The sequence below is a fragment of the Phaenicophaeus curvirostris genome, chromosome 3 (genome assembly GCF_032191515.1).
Source record: "Phaenicophaeus curvirostris isolate KB17595 chromosome 3, BPBGC_Pcur_1.0, whole genome shotgun sequence".
Lineage (NCBI taxonomy): Eukaryota > Metazoa > Chordata > Aves > Cuculiformes > Cuculidae > Phaenicophaeus > Phaenicophaeus curvirostris.
In genome coordinates this window covers 39,978,476-39,994,160 of record NC_091394.1, presented here as the reverse complement: position 1 = coordinate 39,994,160, position 15,685 = coordinate 39,978,476, and positions in this window count along the sequence as shown.

The following is a 15,685-nucleotide window of genomic DNA, read 5'->3' as shown; positions in this document are numbered from 1 at the left end:
GATTATATGTTATGGATGGCTTATGCTCTAGAACTATAAAAAATTGCTAGTGTCTTTGGTTACGCAATGAGCTATCAGTCAGTCTGAATTACTGACATATTTTTGTGTAGTGTAGCTTCAAATATCTCCCTTGGTTTTCTTTTTCACCCTCAAACTGTAAACATTCAGAGCTACCATCCCAAAGGAAGGTCACGAGGTTGAACACAGGAACAAAGCTATTCCAGTACCTGCGAATCCATCAAAACTAAACTCTTATCTTGCTGCCAGTATGCAGGGGAAAGTTTAACTCTCCTCTTCCATTAGCTTCTCTTGAGAACATTTCATATCAAGACGTAAAATCCAAACCAAAAAGCTATATCCAGAGTGTGTTCTACAGTGATCAGAGAGCACATTACAGCCTTCATTTGATGCTTAAACACCAGGTACCAAAAGGATTCACTGAGTGCCAGAAAATGATGACAACGGAATTAAAGAAGAGATTAGTATTCCCAAATACCATCACAGCATTGTACGGGGAGACCTATAGACTTAACATCAGGCAATTTAGAAAGCCTAACACCCTTCATCTTTGTTCCAAAACAGACATCATAAATAATACTGAAGGTCACTGGGAGAAAGAAAAGGAAAAAAAGAGCTATTTTATCCTTACTATTCTTCTCATACATGCATTAACATGCAATCCCTTAGGACATGACCACACCCTTTCCAAAGGATCTCTTTCCCTTTCAATACTCCGAACAGACAGTGACAATTGTACAAGTGATCATTAATTACTTGGCATTACTCTTACTATTCAGTGTGAAGTCCCATGTCTTGTTTATTGTGTACTATTCAGAGCCTGATTTGAACAATGAATTATTCATTTGCTTGTGGGTTTTCCTACACTGTTCATCACAACACATCTGAATGCATTACAAACATTAAACAATTCATTTTCACATCATCTTCGTGCAATGAAGTGAATTATATCATTGTATGCACATTACAGAAGGGGGTGCATGATACGGGGATACTAAAGTATCTGTTGATTCCAAGTGTGCAAATGCAGATCATACTCACAGTCTCAGAGCAGGCCCCTACAAAATGAGTATAATTATGATCCCCTGAAAACACTTTGCATTTAAATTATATTGCACATAAGATGTCAAGAGACAAAAATGTTGATGGTAGAAGGAAAGAAATCCTCTGAATAAGCAACTACATTCCAGAGGTGTAAAAGAAGGGAAGCAGCAAAAATTCTGATATAACAGCAGAGGCACCGAAGCATAATAAAGATTTTTGCCATGCTGCTTCCAGAGAATGCAACCTTTCAGAAAACACCTATCCTTCCCTGGATACAGGGGGAAACATAGTAACAAAGCATGAGGAAAAGGCCGAGGTACTTGATGCCAACTTCTCCTCAGTCTTTAATAGCAAAACCCAGTCAATCTCAGAGTACCCAGCCCCAAGAGTTAGAAGATAGGGACAGGGATCATAATCCAAGAGGAAATGGTTAGTGACCTGCTATACCACTTAGACACACACAGGTCTACAGGGCCAGATGGAATCCACCCAAGGATACTGAAGGAGCTGGCAGAAGTGCTCACCAAGGCTCCTTCAATCACTTATCAGTAGTCTTGACTGACTGGGGAGATGCCACTTGACTGGAAGTTAGATAATATGACACTCATCTACAAGAAAGGCCAGAAGGGCATACGGAACTATAGGCCTGTCAGCATTACCTCAGTGCTGGGGAAGGTTACGGAGTGGATTGCCTTAAGTGCCATCACATGGCATTTACAGGATAACCAGGCAATCAGGTCCCATCTGTATGGGCTGAGGAAAGGCAGGTGGTGCCTGACTAACTTGATCTCCTTCTATAACGAGGTGATCCACTCCGTGAATGAGCGGAAGCCTATGGATATTGTCTACCTAGACTTTAGTAAAGCCTTTGACACCATTTCCCACAGCATTCTCCTGGAAAAACATGTCTGCTTGTGGCTTGGACAGGTGTACACTTCATCGTATCAAAACTGGATGGACGGTCAGGCCCAAAGAGTTGTAGTGAATGAGTTAAATCCAGTTGGTGATCAGTCACAAGTGGTGCTCCCCACGGCTCAGTGTTGGGGCCAGTTCTGTTTAATATCTTCATGAATGTTCTGGATGAGGGAATTGAGGGCACCCTTAGTAAGTTTGCAAACAACACCAAGTGGTGCAGGAGTGCTGATCTGCTTGCAGACAGAAAGGCTCTACAGAAGGATCTGGACAGGAGGGATTGATGGTCAGCTGTATGGGGTTTGATGAAACTAAGTGTTGGGCCCCATATTTGGGTCACAACAATCCCAGTCGGAAAGCTGCCCAGAGGAAAATGACTTGTGGTTGTTGGTTGACAGCTGGCTGAGTATGAGCTAGCAGCGTGCCCAGGTAGCCAAGACGGCCAATGGAATCCTAGTTGTATGTATTTATACATTTTTCACTATGACAACTTCTTCCACAGTTTGATCCTTTCCCCAGCACCTAAACCAGACAAAATTGTACACACAGACCACCTGGCATCTTACTTAGCCTTCAAATAAATGTCTATTCTTTACACAGGATTTACCTTAGACTACAAGTGAAAACAGTTCCAAATTTTGTTAAGCATTCCAAAGGGGCAGGCATGGAGACAGCTGCTGTAGTGGAAAAAATCCTTTCATAATTACTGTACTACAAAAGTAAAGGTTTTTTTCCTTTTATTCCAATATTCATAGTATTTCCATGAGAAACACAGATGGATATAGCCTTACCATACACAGGGCAGCATATGTTGTGCTCAGCAGTTGTATCCAAACAGGCTGCTTGCTGGATCTGTTTTTCGGAAGTGACCCATAATCTGTTCCCAGTTCTGCAAAAAGTCTCTCAGAGACTGTGAACATGTTATTGGAAGATGTCTTCCTCCATGCTTTCAAAAATCAGATTCAGTTGCTGCAACCCAATTCAATACATACAGCAAGGACAAGCAAGTCCGCCCTATACTCAGGCTTGCAGTATCATTCATTCCTTGACGCTAATTTTTCTTCACGGCTTTCCAGGCAGTCTGGAAAAGTCCCCTTTGAATTCAGAAATCTCCTTGCATTGGTTGCAAACCCAGATGCTCCTCTGGTCTTTGCAGGCCTCCCTATACTCATCATTAAGGAAAATGGGATTCATCACTAACAGCAGTGGTACAGTGAAGCTCAGTCTTCCTTTCTCATTCCCAAGGTGCTACCACACCAGAAACCAGTTACTTTGGGGTTTCAGTCATCTGACGAAGACTCTTGAAAACACCTGGAATGTTTGTCACACAGCTGACATTACAAGCAGATTTATGCATGAAGTAAGTCTGAATCAAGGTCTGGTGGAAAGTGCTTTCCCTTGTGGGTGGGCAGAATGCCTGAGAGAAGAAGTTACAAAAAAACTGAGCAGGGAGGCACATAAGCCAATATCCTGGTCTTCATTTGTTATCATTTGCTCAAGTCCAATACTTCAATTTCCATCAGTCACTGGTTTTAAAGAGGCTGCGTTTAAAATGCTGACCACTGTTAAGCTACAGGTCAGACATCAGATTACTCTGATGTTAAATCTGCTAGAGCAGAGACTGCATAGAAAATAAACACTCGTCTTTTCTGCTCAGAATTTCAGCTCACATCTGAGATTTAATAATTTGTATCACTCACAGTAGCTGTGTCTTCATATATAATATCCTACCCAGTTTCTTCTCATTACATATTACACTAAACTAAAAGACGCTTCAGCTTAAGTAGATTAAAAAAAATGCGTGGGGAAATAAACTTACCTCAAAAATTCAGCTCAGCCTGATTTTAATACAACACACAAGTCTGACACTTATACAAGCTTTTTGCTTGTTAAGAGACCATGGGGATATTTCAAACACTATTTGTTTTATATATTTGACCATTTCAGAAGCAGAGTAAAATCAACATGCGCCACCTGTGAGCAAACTCAGGAACAAACCCAGTCCTGAACATCTCCCACCCAGAACAACAATGTGGAAGCCAATGCAGTAAAAATTATTTGAGGGTTCTATAAGAAGACTGAGATCCCAAACACTAAAGCCTGTCCTTAAGCTCGAGAGAAAAGAGAAAGGTGGAGCACTTCTAGACTCACTGTAAACTGGTAGCACAAAGATTATCAGTACGTAATTTTAACAGGAACAAATGAGGACACAGACAAAAAAGAACATTAGCAAATACCAGTTCCCCTGTAGCTGCCTGTGGAACATCAATTTATCTTCTCTCTCCTAAAGCTTCAAAACAAAATTCAGTCTTATTATCAACCTTTATTTGCCCCCTCTCTCTAAAAGCACTCAAAAGAAACTTTGTTTTTAGTAACAAAAAGTAACAAGATTTCACAGAAGTCATTTTCTCCAGGAGCAAAGATCACAAATATCACCCAATCTCTAGAGACTCCAGCCACAGATTGAAGCTGTATTTACTGTTTCTGCAAAATGTTCACTTCTTTGTATTTTAAATTAATTTAAAAAAACTAAAAAAAAAAAAAGCAGCCAATGACTACTTAGAAAGAAGCTGGAAATGCACCAGGTACTCTTTTCAAAACACCTTGAAACAAACTTCGCTACTGTCTATGTTTGGAAACCATAAAAAATTTGCAAAACTAAAACCATATACATGCAACCTATATGTTCAGCCTTCATCGTTTTCAAAGGAAACAACTATAGATAAACTAAAGGATAACATATGGTTTAGATACTAACATGGCTTACATCTGTTACTAGTTAATTAGTTCAAACTTCACACACAATGGAGTTTCGAAGATGCAGGGACACTAGTTAAATAAATTACTTGTATTTTAGCATGCTGAACAGATCTTAAAAAAAAATATTAAAATCTAACTGAGAGATCTTTCAGTCTTGCAGAAGCACCCTTCCTGGCTGGAGCACTTCTCAGTGGATTAGGCATGAGTAACACTGTCAGGGAGCTGGGTCCTCACCCCGGTTCTCATCAGTCTGCTCTTAAGTCAGTCATCCACACACAGTGTCTCAGTTCTGTCACCAAAAAAACACACTTGATGTCACCGACTTGCTCAAGTAACTCATATAACCAAACCCAGGAGCCAATAACACTGTATTTCTTTATCTAGCCTTTATTTACATCTAGTAGTCACAATGAGCTTCATGTGTCATCAAGATCACCTGTGATGAAGGCACCTCCTTAAATCTCATTCATGCCAAGGGGATTGAGACACGGACTCCAATGTGATGGATCAAAGACCTTTTATTGTGTTAACTGTGTCTTTATATACCATTCTAAACTGACCATAAGACACAAAACGTTATATGATTGGTCAAATCTCTGGTTAAGCGTTAGTAACCGATAATGTAATATCCTTTCTTACTTTCAGTTGGTTTATAGTTACGTCAGTTTAAGTTATTATTCTGTCCAAAAAGTGCTTATAATATTCATCACAAGATAGTCTGTCTTGGGCCAGACTTGTTTTTTGCTGAGCCAGTGTTTCTTGTGCAGACCCCTCTTGTAGCGTTAAACCACAGACTTGCTCAATCCTTCTCCTGCTTGCAGCTCATGGCTGGAGGAGCTCCACATAACTTCCTCCCTCCAAGGTGTTTTCGATCAAGAAGATTTCCACAATTACCCCTTCTTTTTGTTGCACAAGAAAAGCACTGTGAATCATTTTTTGCATTGTTTTCTGTAAAAAACTTAATAAACATGGTAAAAACAAACAGCCAACAAATATAATACCAATGATTAAAAGCCCTAATTTCACAAGGTGTCACGACCACCCTGTGATGCCCCATTGCCCGAACAGATTTTCTAAACCAAAAAAACCCAGTGCTTTGCTTGATCTTCTGGGTCTGTTTATCAAGTAGCTGTAAAGTAGCATGTATGGACTCTGAGTTACCCTTGAGATCCATACAGCACATTCCATCAAAATCTTCACATCTGTGGTCATGTGCAAGGAACAAAAAATCAATAGCAGCATGATTTTGTAGCGAAGCATGTTTCACAACACTCAAATCTTCTGCCATCAGCGATATTGCCTTAGAGGTTAAATTGGCATTTTTTGCAACGCAGCATGTTAGACAATTAATCTTTGCATGTGCACTAGAAGCAGATACCCAGGGTAAAAAAAGACTCAGAGCAATGTGCTGTGCTTTGTTCATCAAAACTATGTCATCATCACAGGTGTTATCTAATTTAGTTATAGCTTTTTTTTGACAGGAGTGATGAAGTTGTGTGAGATTCATCAGAATCTTGTGAGTGGGCAAGATCGCTGATAGCCATCCAAATATACAAGGTTTTCCTATTGGACTAGCCGTAATTCCAGCCCACACTCTATCACCACAAATAAGAAAAATTCCCCTTGGAAGTTTTAGGGTTTTTTTGTTAGGGTACATAAAGTGATAAGAGGTCAAATGATATTCAGGATCTTGTTCTGGCAACTGACACCAGAAAGTCTGGTTGAGCCACACTTTGTTCACAGGCCATACAGATGTATTTTGAACAGGGCTTACCCATTTCCTGTCATGCTGCTTGTAATGATTTCCAAAAAAGAAACATGACTTAGCGGCTACTGAGCCCAGTATTTCTAATTCTTCAGGTCCTGAATTTGGAGCTTCAATGAGTTTTTTGCTCCACGTCCCTATTTCCTTTACACAGTTCTCCATGCTGCTAACACACCAATATTTTTTGGTTTCCTTCCCTATCCCTTGAGTGATCAAATGAGCCTTGCTGTCATTTAAAGGTGCTCCCACCAAGCATGTATAAAAAGGTGAATATGGTTGTGCAAGCGAAGCGCAAAAGCTCGATTCATCTAACTCATTCATAAGCGTAAACCAAACATTCTGACCATGCCAAGTTGGGGGTATTTCAGGATAAGTGAAAACCAAGCTGGCTAACAGGCAGGTTCCTGTCAAGGTGACGATAATGCTGGTCGGATCCATTTCGCTGGTGCCCAAACGGGTCTCGCATCTGTTAAAACACAAGCATAACCTCGTCCCCATGTTAATAACTTATATAGACCCATCCATTGTCCTTCTCTGTTTTTCAACAGCACTTTCACAGTCTTGCACCTGTTCTGTTTTTGATGACATGGTTTGCATATGTTTCAATATAGGTATGATTTGATCATCTCCTATAAATTGCAAAAAATTGATCACATATTGCACCTTCATCAATCTGTTTTGCGGTGTCTCCCTTGATTCCCCCCTTTTATATTTTGCTATCAACATTTTTACCACTTGATGGGTATGTTCAACAATACCCTGGCCAGTGGGGGAATGTGGGATTCCCATTTTATGTGATACACCGCATTTTCTTAAAAAGGTCTGCGTACCTTGTGAAACATATGCTGGTCTATTGTCCGTCTAAATTACCTGTGCAATTCCTAAAGCGGCAAAAGCTTGCTTAAAGGGGGTTTGTACATGATGTGATGTCTCTCCTGATAATGCGGTCAGTACAACTGCCATTGAATAGGTATCTATGGAAACATGTACATATTTTAATCTTCCAAACTCTGCAATGTGAGTCACATCAGTTTGCTACAACTGTAACAACTTTACTCTTCATGGGACGACCATGAAGGATGGACCTTTAGTAATTTGTTGGCAATCTGAACAGGCTTGCACAATTGCTTTTGCCTCTGCAATAAGTAAATTGAACTGTCTCTTTAAAACTTTTGCTGATTGATGGAAAAAATCATGAGAAATCCGTGCCTGCTGCCATAAATCGGGTGTTGGTTGCAATGTTAAAAAACAGGTTGTGTTAATTTGTCCGCTCTAGCATTTCCTTCTGCACAGAACCCTGGCAAACTGGTGTGACTCCTATGATGACATACATAATACATTGCCCTTCGCTGATTTAACAACTGTAGTAGTTGCTTTAATAACTCGAATAATTGTTGATTTGAAACCTCTTTTAAAAGTGATCTTTCTATTCTTTGCACAATCCTTGCTAAATAAATTGAATTAGTGATGACGTTCAAAGGTTAGTTGAGTTATTTATTAAAAGCCTCGACCACTGCTTTTAACTCTACAATTTGTGGAGACGCTTGTATTATAAAAGTTATGTTTCTCCATTTTTTTCCCTCCAACCATACAATTACTGCTTTCCCCATTCTTCCACTTCCATCTGTAAAAACAGTCTGGCCTTGCACCGGCGCTGGGCTTAGTTTTGATTTTTCTTCAATAACTTGATTCTCTAAAAAAGTTATGAGTTTACCGCTAGGATGATGCATTTTTAATTGCCCTATGTAACTTCCCAATGCCACTTGCAATGCTAAACTGTTTTGCAAACACCATTGTAAGTATTCTTTCATGGGAATTATAATGCTGTCTGGTTCATACCTTCTCAACTCTAAAATTCTTTCTCTACCTCTAATTATCAGTGTGGCCAAAGCTTCAGCTCTGGTTACTATTGTTTTGTTCATCTGATGTTTAAGAAATAACCATTCTATAATCCCCAATTTATCATTCTCCATTCTATCTTCCAGCCATTGCATTATAATTCCCACAGGTTGAACTTCATTATTAATTAACAGTAAATGCACAGGCTGTTCAAACACCACTCAATGTGCTTGTTGCTGCTCAATGGCCCTTTCAATTTGTTCTAATGCCCATTCTGCCTCTTTTGTCAATTTTCGTGGGGTACTCAAACCTGTGTCACCCTTTAATAAATCAAATAAAGGTTTTAAAATCTGGTTATCTATTCCCAACAATGATCGCACCCAGTTGATATTTCCCAACATCTTTTGCACATCGTTCAGTGTTTTGATGTCAATCCGTACTGTCAACTTTTGTGGTACAACAATTTGGTAAAATATTTTCCAACCTAAATATTTCCATGGTGGTTGAGTCTGCACCTTTTCTAGGGCTATGGATAACCCTAATTGTTGCAAGTAATTTAAAAGCTCAATTTGACATTGTTCAAGCTGATCTTGTCCTGCTATCAAAATGTCATCCATGTAACGAAGGATTTTTAGATGTTGATGTTGTTGTCGGAAAGGTTCCAGTTCTCTTGCCACGTATTGCTGACAAATTGTTGGTGAATTTTTCATACCTTGTGGCAATACTACCCATTGATATCTTTTCATAGGTGCTTGCTTATTTACTTCTGGTACTGAAAAGGCAAATTTATCGCTGTCCACTGGACAAATAGGTATAGAGAAAAAACAATCTTTGAGATCTATGATCAAAATGTTCCAATGTCTCGGAATCATTGTCGGTGATGATAGTCCTGGCTGCAATGCTCCCATATCTTCCATTACCTTGTTGATCTTTCGTAAATCATGTAGTAGCCTCCAATTTCCTGATTGCGTCGGAATCATGAACACTGGTGTATTCCACGGACTGACAGACTCTTTAACATGTCCAAGTTCTAATTGCTCTAAAACTAGTTGCTGTAAAATTGTGACCTTTTCTTTTGATAATGGCCACTGATCTACCCAAACTGGTTTATCTGTTTTCCATTTTAGCTTGAGTGTCAGTCGCTGACCAGCGGCCATCATTGAAAAGGAGCCTTTGCTGGTGTAGTGACGACACATTTCAATTGCGATAACAGATCCCTCCCCATGAGGTTCATGGGGATTGCAACCACATAGGGTCTGGTAAAACAACACCCACCATGAGGCAACACAAAAGCCATAGTTTTTTGGCTCAATTTTGTTTCACCTGCAAAACCTCCGACTCATGTCAATGTCCCATCTGATGCCAATAAAGGCCAATCAGAAGGCCAGTGTGATTTTGCTATCACAGTGACATCAGCTCCGGTGTCAACTAACATTTCTATTTCTTTTCCATCTCCCTTTTTGTTCATATCTCACAAAAATATTCACACCAAAATTTTTGGTTTCTGATTTTGAATTCTCATTGTTTCATTGCTGACACTAGAGATCATTGTTCCTGTCTCTGAAGCGGACTGCTCGCTATCTGCAGCTTGTACAACCACCAACCAAGAAGGTTCCTTTCCTTCAGAATTTCCTCCAGCATCAGTACCTTCTATTACACAATCTTTCCATAAATTTTCCCTCATCGCCTCACCTATTTTATGATCTGCACGCATCTCTTTCAAAGTCTCTAAAACTATATGCCACGTTGTTAAGATTCAGCGTGTGGTCGCATCTCCTCGCTTTCCTCCTACAATTTTCCCTCATGAAGTCTCCCAGTTGAGTTATGGAATCCTGTGAAAGTAGGAGGTCATTTAAAAGATGCATTAATCAAGAGAAAAAAGTTCTGCTTCTGTCCTGCACAGGTGTCACTTTCTATTTATTTTGAGTGCAAATGTCTAAGATCACAAGTTCAGCATATTTATATTGCAAGCCAGTCTTCATGGTCCATTGACAACTGATATTTCTTAGTTAAATAGACCAAAAACCCTTATGGACACATCAGGTCTTGACAGTTTTACAGGTATAGCAAGATTTTCCAGTAATAGGGCACACTGGGCCTCGTAGTCTTGTGTTCTTCATCACACACTGATGTGAACTCATCTTTGTGCTGTACTTCAGTGATACTCTCTGAGCTTTATGAGGTCAGATAATTCAGAGCACTAGGATCTTCAAGAGATCTCCAGGCATACCTCGGTTACGTGTAAAAGGAAAAGATTTGAGTGCAGATGAAACCACACACTTACCTGACTTAGCAACAAGGATGCCATGTTGCACTTCAGCCAAGGAAAACATTACCTACCATTAACTTCCAATGTAGCACTCAATAAGTCAGTGCCCTCCTACCAGACTTTATTTTGCTGGGTCCATACATTATGAAGGCTCACCAATGTTAGCAACAGGGAGTCACAGGCACAGTGGACAAATTAATTGGGGAAAAAAAAACAAACTTAGTGTGTTTCCCAGGACTGAGCAGGAATGATGAGGAACCAAGTTGCAGATGTGCCTGTTGCACTGTAATGCACTGTAAGATATGCATCCTGAGGAGCGAGGAGAGTGGAGGAACACAAAGTTATAAGTTGTCACAGCCAGGCAGGTGTACCTATAAACCTCTTAATGCTTCTTGTTACTGCTTCAGTCAAAAGCAAGCAAGTTATTTGCTCCAGACTGTTCTAAGTCTTTGATCTAAACAGAGATAATCTAGCATAACATTTGCAAAACTGAGTTATTTCCTCCCCTTCTCCTTGTTGCCTCCTTCCCAGCAAATCAAGTTTATCAACCCTACATAATTTATATCCTCTCTCACCAGAAGGCCACATATCTATATGGATGCCACATTTATTCAAAATCTCAGCAGTAAACTTCAAAGAAAAACAGTAAGGAGAATATTGGCAATTGAACAGCTTTTGCTTAAAAAACAACAACAACAAAAAAAATCAGCGCCATTCTTTGAGGGTAGATTTGTTCATAAAAAAAGACTCATTGACAGGCCAGGTACCAAAAACATCCTCCTTGCTGTTCTTTGCAGCTTTGGTATTTACAGTAGGGTTACAAGAGAATCATGCTAGCAAGTGAGTTTTGCTCTCCTCTCACCTGTAAATGCTTTACAGAGTCAGGATAAAGGTGAAGCAGCAGTAGAATGACTTCCTTTCCATACAGAAAGTGAAAAGACACACCAAGTATTCAAGAGCGTATTGCAAGTATACTAACAGCAAAATGAATAAAATAGTAATTCTGATCACTAGGAATGAAAACTCGATCCTCATCCCATAACAGGGAATTTCTGCCCAAACCTTTCCAAATCTGAATGGCACTTGCTGAAGTGCCATTAATATGTTTCCATACAGCAGCACAGGAAAGGAATCGCACCTGGTTTGCACGGAAGTCTTTAAAATATGCACGCATTTATCAGTCTTGTCCTACATGCATAAATTAACTTTTACAATTCCCGGAAAACACTGATAAACACTGTTTAGGAGATAAGAAACGTACAAAGAATGAAAACGAATGAATTTACATGGGAATTTACTCCATCCAAGAGTATCGCGGGAGCTGGGGGATGTGCTTGCCAAATACCTTTCCATCATCTTCCAGCAGTTCTGGCTGAAGGGGGAAATTCCACTTGACTGGAGGCTGGCTGGTGTGGTGCCCATCGACAAGAGGGGCTGCAGGGAGGAACCAGGGAACTACAGGCCTGTCAGTTTGACCTCAGTGCCAGGGAAGTCATGGAACAGGTGATCTTGAGTGCTATCATGAAGCACATGCAAGAGAACCGGGTGATCAGGCCCAGTCAACACAGGTTCACAAAAGACAGGTCTTGCCAAACTAACCTGATCGCCTTCTATGACAAAGTGACTTGACTACTGGATGAGGGAAAGGCTGTGGATGTAGTCTTCCTGGACATCAGTAAAGCCTTTGACATGGTTTCTCACAGCATTCTGCTTCAGAAACTGTCAGCCTCTGGACTGGACAGGCACACACTCTCCTGGGTGAAAAACTGGTTAGATGGGCGGGCCCAGAGAGTGGTGCTAAATGGAGTTAAATCCAGCTGGAGGCCAGTCACAAGTGGGGTTCCCCAGGGCTCAGTGCTGGGTCCAGCCCTGTTCAATGTCTTTATCAATGACCTGGATGAAGGCATTGAGTGCACCCTTAGCAAGTTTGCGGACGACACTAAGCTGGGTGGAAGTGTCGATCTGCTGGAGGGTAGGGAGGCTCTGCAAAGGGATCTGAACAGGCTGGACCGCTGGGCAGAGTCCAATGGCATGAGGTTTAACAAGGCCAAATGCTGGGTCCTGCACTTGGGACACAACAACCCTATGCAGTGCTACAGACTAGGAGAAGTCTGGCTGGAAAGCTGCTTGGAGGAGAAGGACCTGGGGGTGTTGGTTGACAGCCGACTGAACATGAGCCAGCAGTGTGCCCAGGTGGCCAAGAAGGCCAATGGCATCTTGGCTTGTATCAGAAATGGTGTGACCTGCAGGTCCAGGGAGGTTATTCTCCCTCTGTACTTGGCACTGGTGAGACCGCACCTCAAATACTATGTTCATTTCTGGGCCCCTCACCACAAGAAGGATGTTGAGGCTCTGGAGCAAGTCCAGAAAAGAGCAACGAAGCTGGTGAAGGGGCTGGAGAACAGGCCTTATGAGGAGCGGCTGAGGGAGCTGGTGTTGTTCAGCCTGCGGAAGAGACCTTATTGCTCTCTACAACTACTTGAAAGGACGTTGTGGAGAGGAGGGAGCTGGCCTCTTCTCCCAAGTGACAGGGGACAGGACAAGGGGGAATAGCTTCAACCGCTGCCAGGGGAGGTTCAGGCTGGACATCAGAAAAGAATTTTTCACAGAAAGGGTCATTGGGCACTGGAATAGGCTGCCCAGGGAGGTGGTGAGTCACCATGCCTGGAGGTATTTAAAATATGGGTGGATGATGTGCTGAGGGGCATGGCTTAATGGTTGGACTGGATGCTCCTGGGGGTCTTTTCCAACCTAGTGATTCTGTGTAGGTCATACAGATGAACACAGTTTTTTCCCACAATGAAATCTATGCTGTTATCAAGACAATCCATTTATTTTAAGACTATCAACCCAATATATAAATTTCCTTTTGTGCTTGAAATGCCTTTATCAGATAAGATAGCTTTTGTTTAAACTGCTATTTTCGGCCTGTGCTTTGGGGGTTTTGAATATACATGGTAAAGTAACCTGAGATTTCCTACCCTGTTTTAAAATGTGTTTCTTCTGTCTGTTTGTATTTTGTAATTTCCTGTCAAATAACCTCACCATAATTAACTTTCCTTGCTCCAGTCTACTACTATTTTTTTTTTTTTTAAAGCCATTCCCACTTCCTGAGGATGGTAATAAAACACTGATTACATTCGGCTGTTATCTGCTTTTTCTTCTCCTTCTTCCCCCCTCTCTCACTCCCTTTGTCAAAGGCAGCACTCAGGTTTCAGCTCTTCATGGACTGAGAAAGGTACATAACGGGGAGAGGAAGCAAATAAGACTGCAGGAATCCAGATTCATTAGATTTTATTGGGTCAATCAGCAGCTGGACCAGAGCCAGGCCCCTTAAGTCTGGATGCATTGCTCTCCTTCCAGAGCCAAGCAAACTCTATAGCAGCCCCTGTAACACCGGCACATGTCAGCACCATGCCCCACCATCTGCCACGGCCATGGGGGTGGAAAGAAGAAAAGGAAAACTGCAGCATGCTGCTTCTTCAAAATAGTTACAACTACCTGAAGAAAACGATGATTTGGTCCTTTTCTTTTTCATTAAGCATGAAGCTGCTTGGGTTTTGCAACTGAATTCTCTCATTGCTCTTTGCTAATTCTGACCAGAAAAAAAAAACCAGTTTGCTAATATACCACCATACAGAGCCTACAGACCATTGACCTTTCTCTGTCTGAAATTCTTTAATCTCCTCCTCATCTTCAACAGCACATTTCCATCTTAGTCAACTTTAGTCCCTCTGACTTTTCACTTTGTACCCCATTCCACTACACACAAGACAACAGCCCTACGTATCTCAGCTTTCACTCCTTTCTTCCCTTCCCTCATCTATATCATAGAATCATAGAATAACCAGGTTGGAAGAGACCCACCAGATCATCGAGTCCAACCATTCCTATCAAACACTAAACCATGCCCCTCAGCGCCTCGTCCACCCGTGCCTTAAACACCTCCAGGGAAGGTGAATCAACCACCTCCCTGGGCAGCCTGTTCCAGTGCCCAATGACCCTTTCTGTAAAGAATTTTTTCCTAATATCCAGCCTAAACCTCCCCTGGTGGAGCTTGAGGCCATTCCCTCTTGTCCTGTCCCCTGTCACTTGGGAGAAGAGGCCAGCACCCTCCTCTCTACAACCACCTTTCAGGTAGTTGTAGAGAGCAATGAGGTCTCCCCTGAGCCTCCTCTTCTCCAGGCTAAACAACCCCAGCTCTCTCAGCCGCTCCTCATAAGGCCTGTTCTCCAGCCCCTTCACCAGCTTCGTTGCTCTTTTCTGGACTCCCTCCAGAGCCTCAACATTCTTCTTGTGGTGAGGGGCCCAGAACTGAACACAGTATTCGAGGAGCAGTCTCACATATAAATATATATCATTATCTTCAAATAATAGGTTTCAAATCAGCCACTGTTTTTCCTGTCAATGATCATTCTCTGTTTTGGGCAGCTCACCATATCGATGGGCCCTTCTGAAAGCTCTGCCAATGGCATGCTCCTCTTCTCAGTTCAACGCATTTGGATGATCTCTTTAGCTCATGAATTTAGCACTCCCCCCGCCTTGATTGTTCAGGTGCCAATTTAAAATTGCTGAAGCAGCCTGAGGTGACCTGACGCAAAGGCAATGGTAAGAATGCCTGGAATGACAGGAGACAGGTGTGGGCCAGGAGTCTTGAATCAGATCAAGAAGCTCATGGAACCATGTTGTCAGCCATCTTTCCCCCTTCTAAGCCATGTCTTTGGCACTTATACACATGCCTCATTTTACCCTCCAAATTTTCAAGTTTTACATTTTGCCATCAACATAAATTAACTCACCCTCATGCTAAATGCTTTCCCTAAAAAACTTCCTCCTCTCCCTGAAACTGATGCCAACACTGGATTTTCAATGCACACAACAGCACACTCAAAGTCACTTGTGACATTTCTTTCTCCCCTTCTGAGTATCAAGTCCACTCACTCTCTTATCAGGCCCTTTCTTCCGATCTCAGCAGCTTAAATCTCTCACTCCATACTTTATTCTGACTAGTCTGACAACATTCTCCCCTTGAGTGTCCCAAAAATGCCACTGCTTTCTTGTCAGGGCACAAAAGGTAC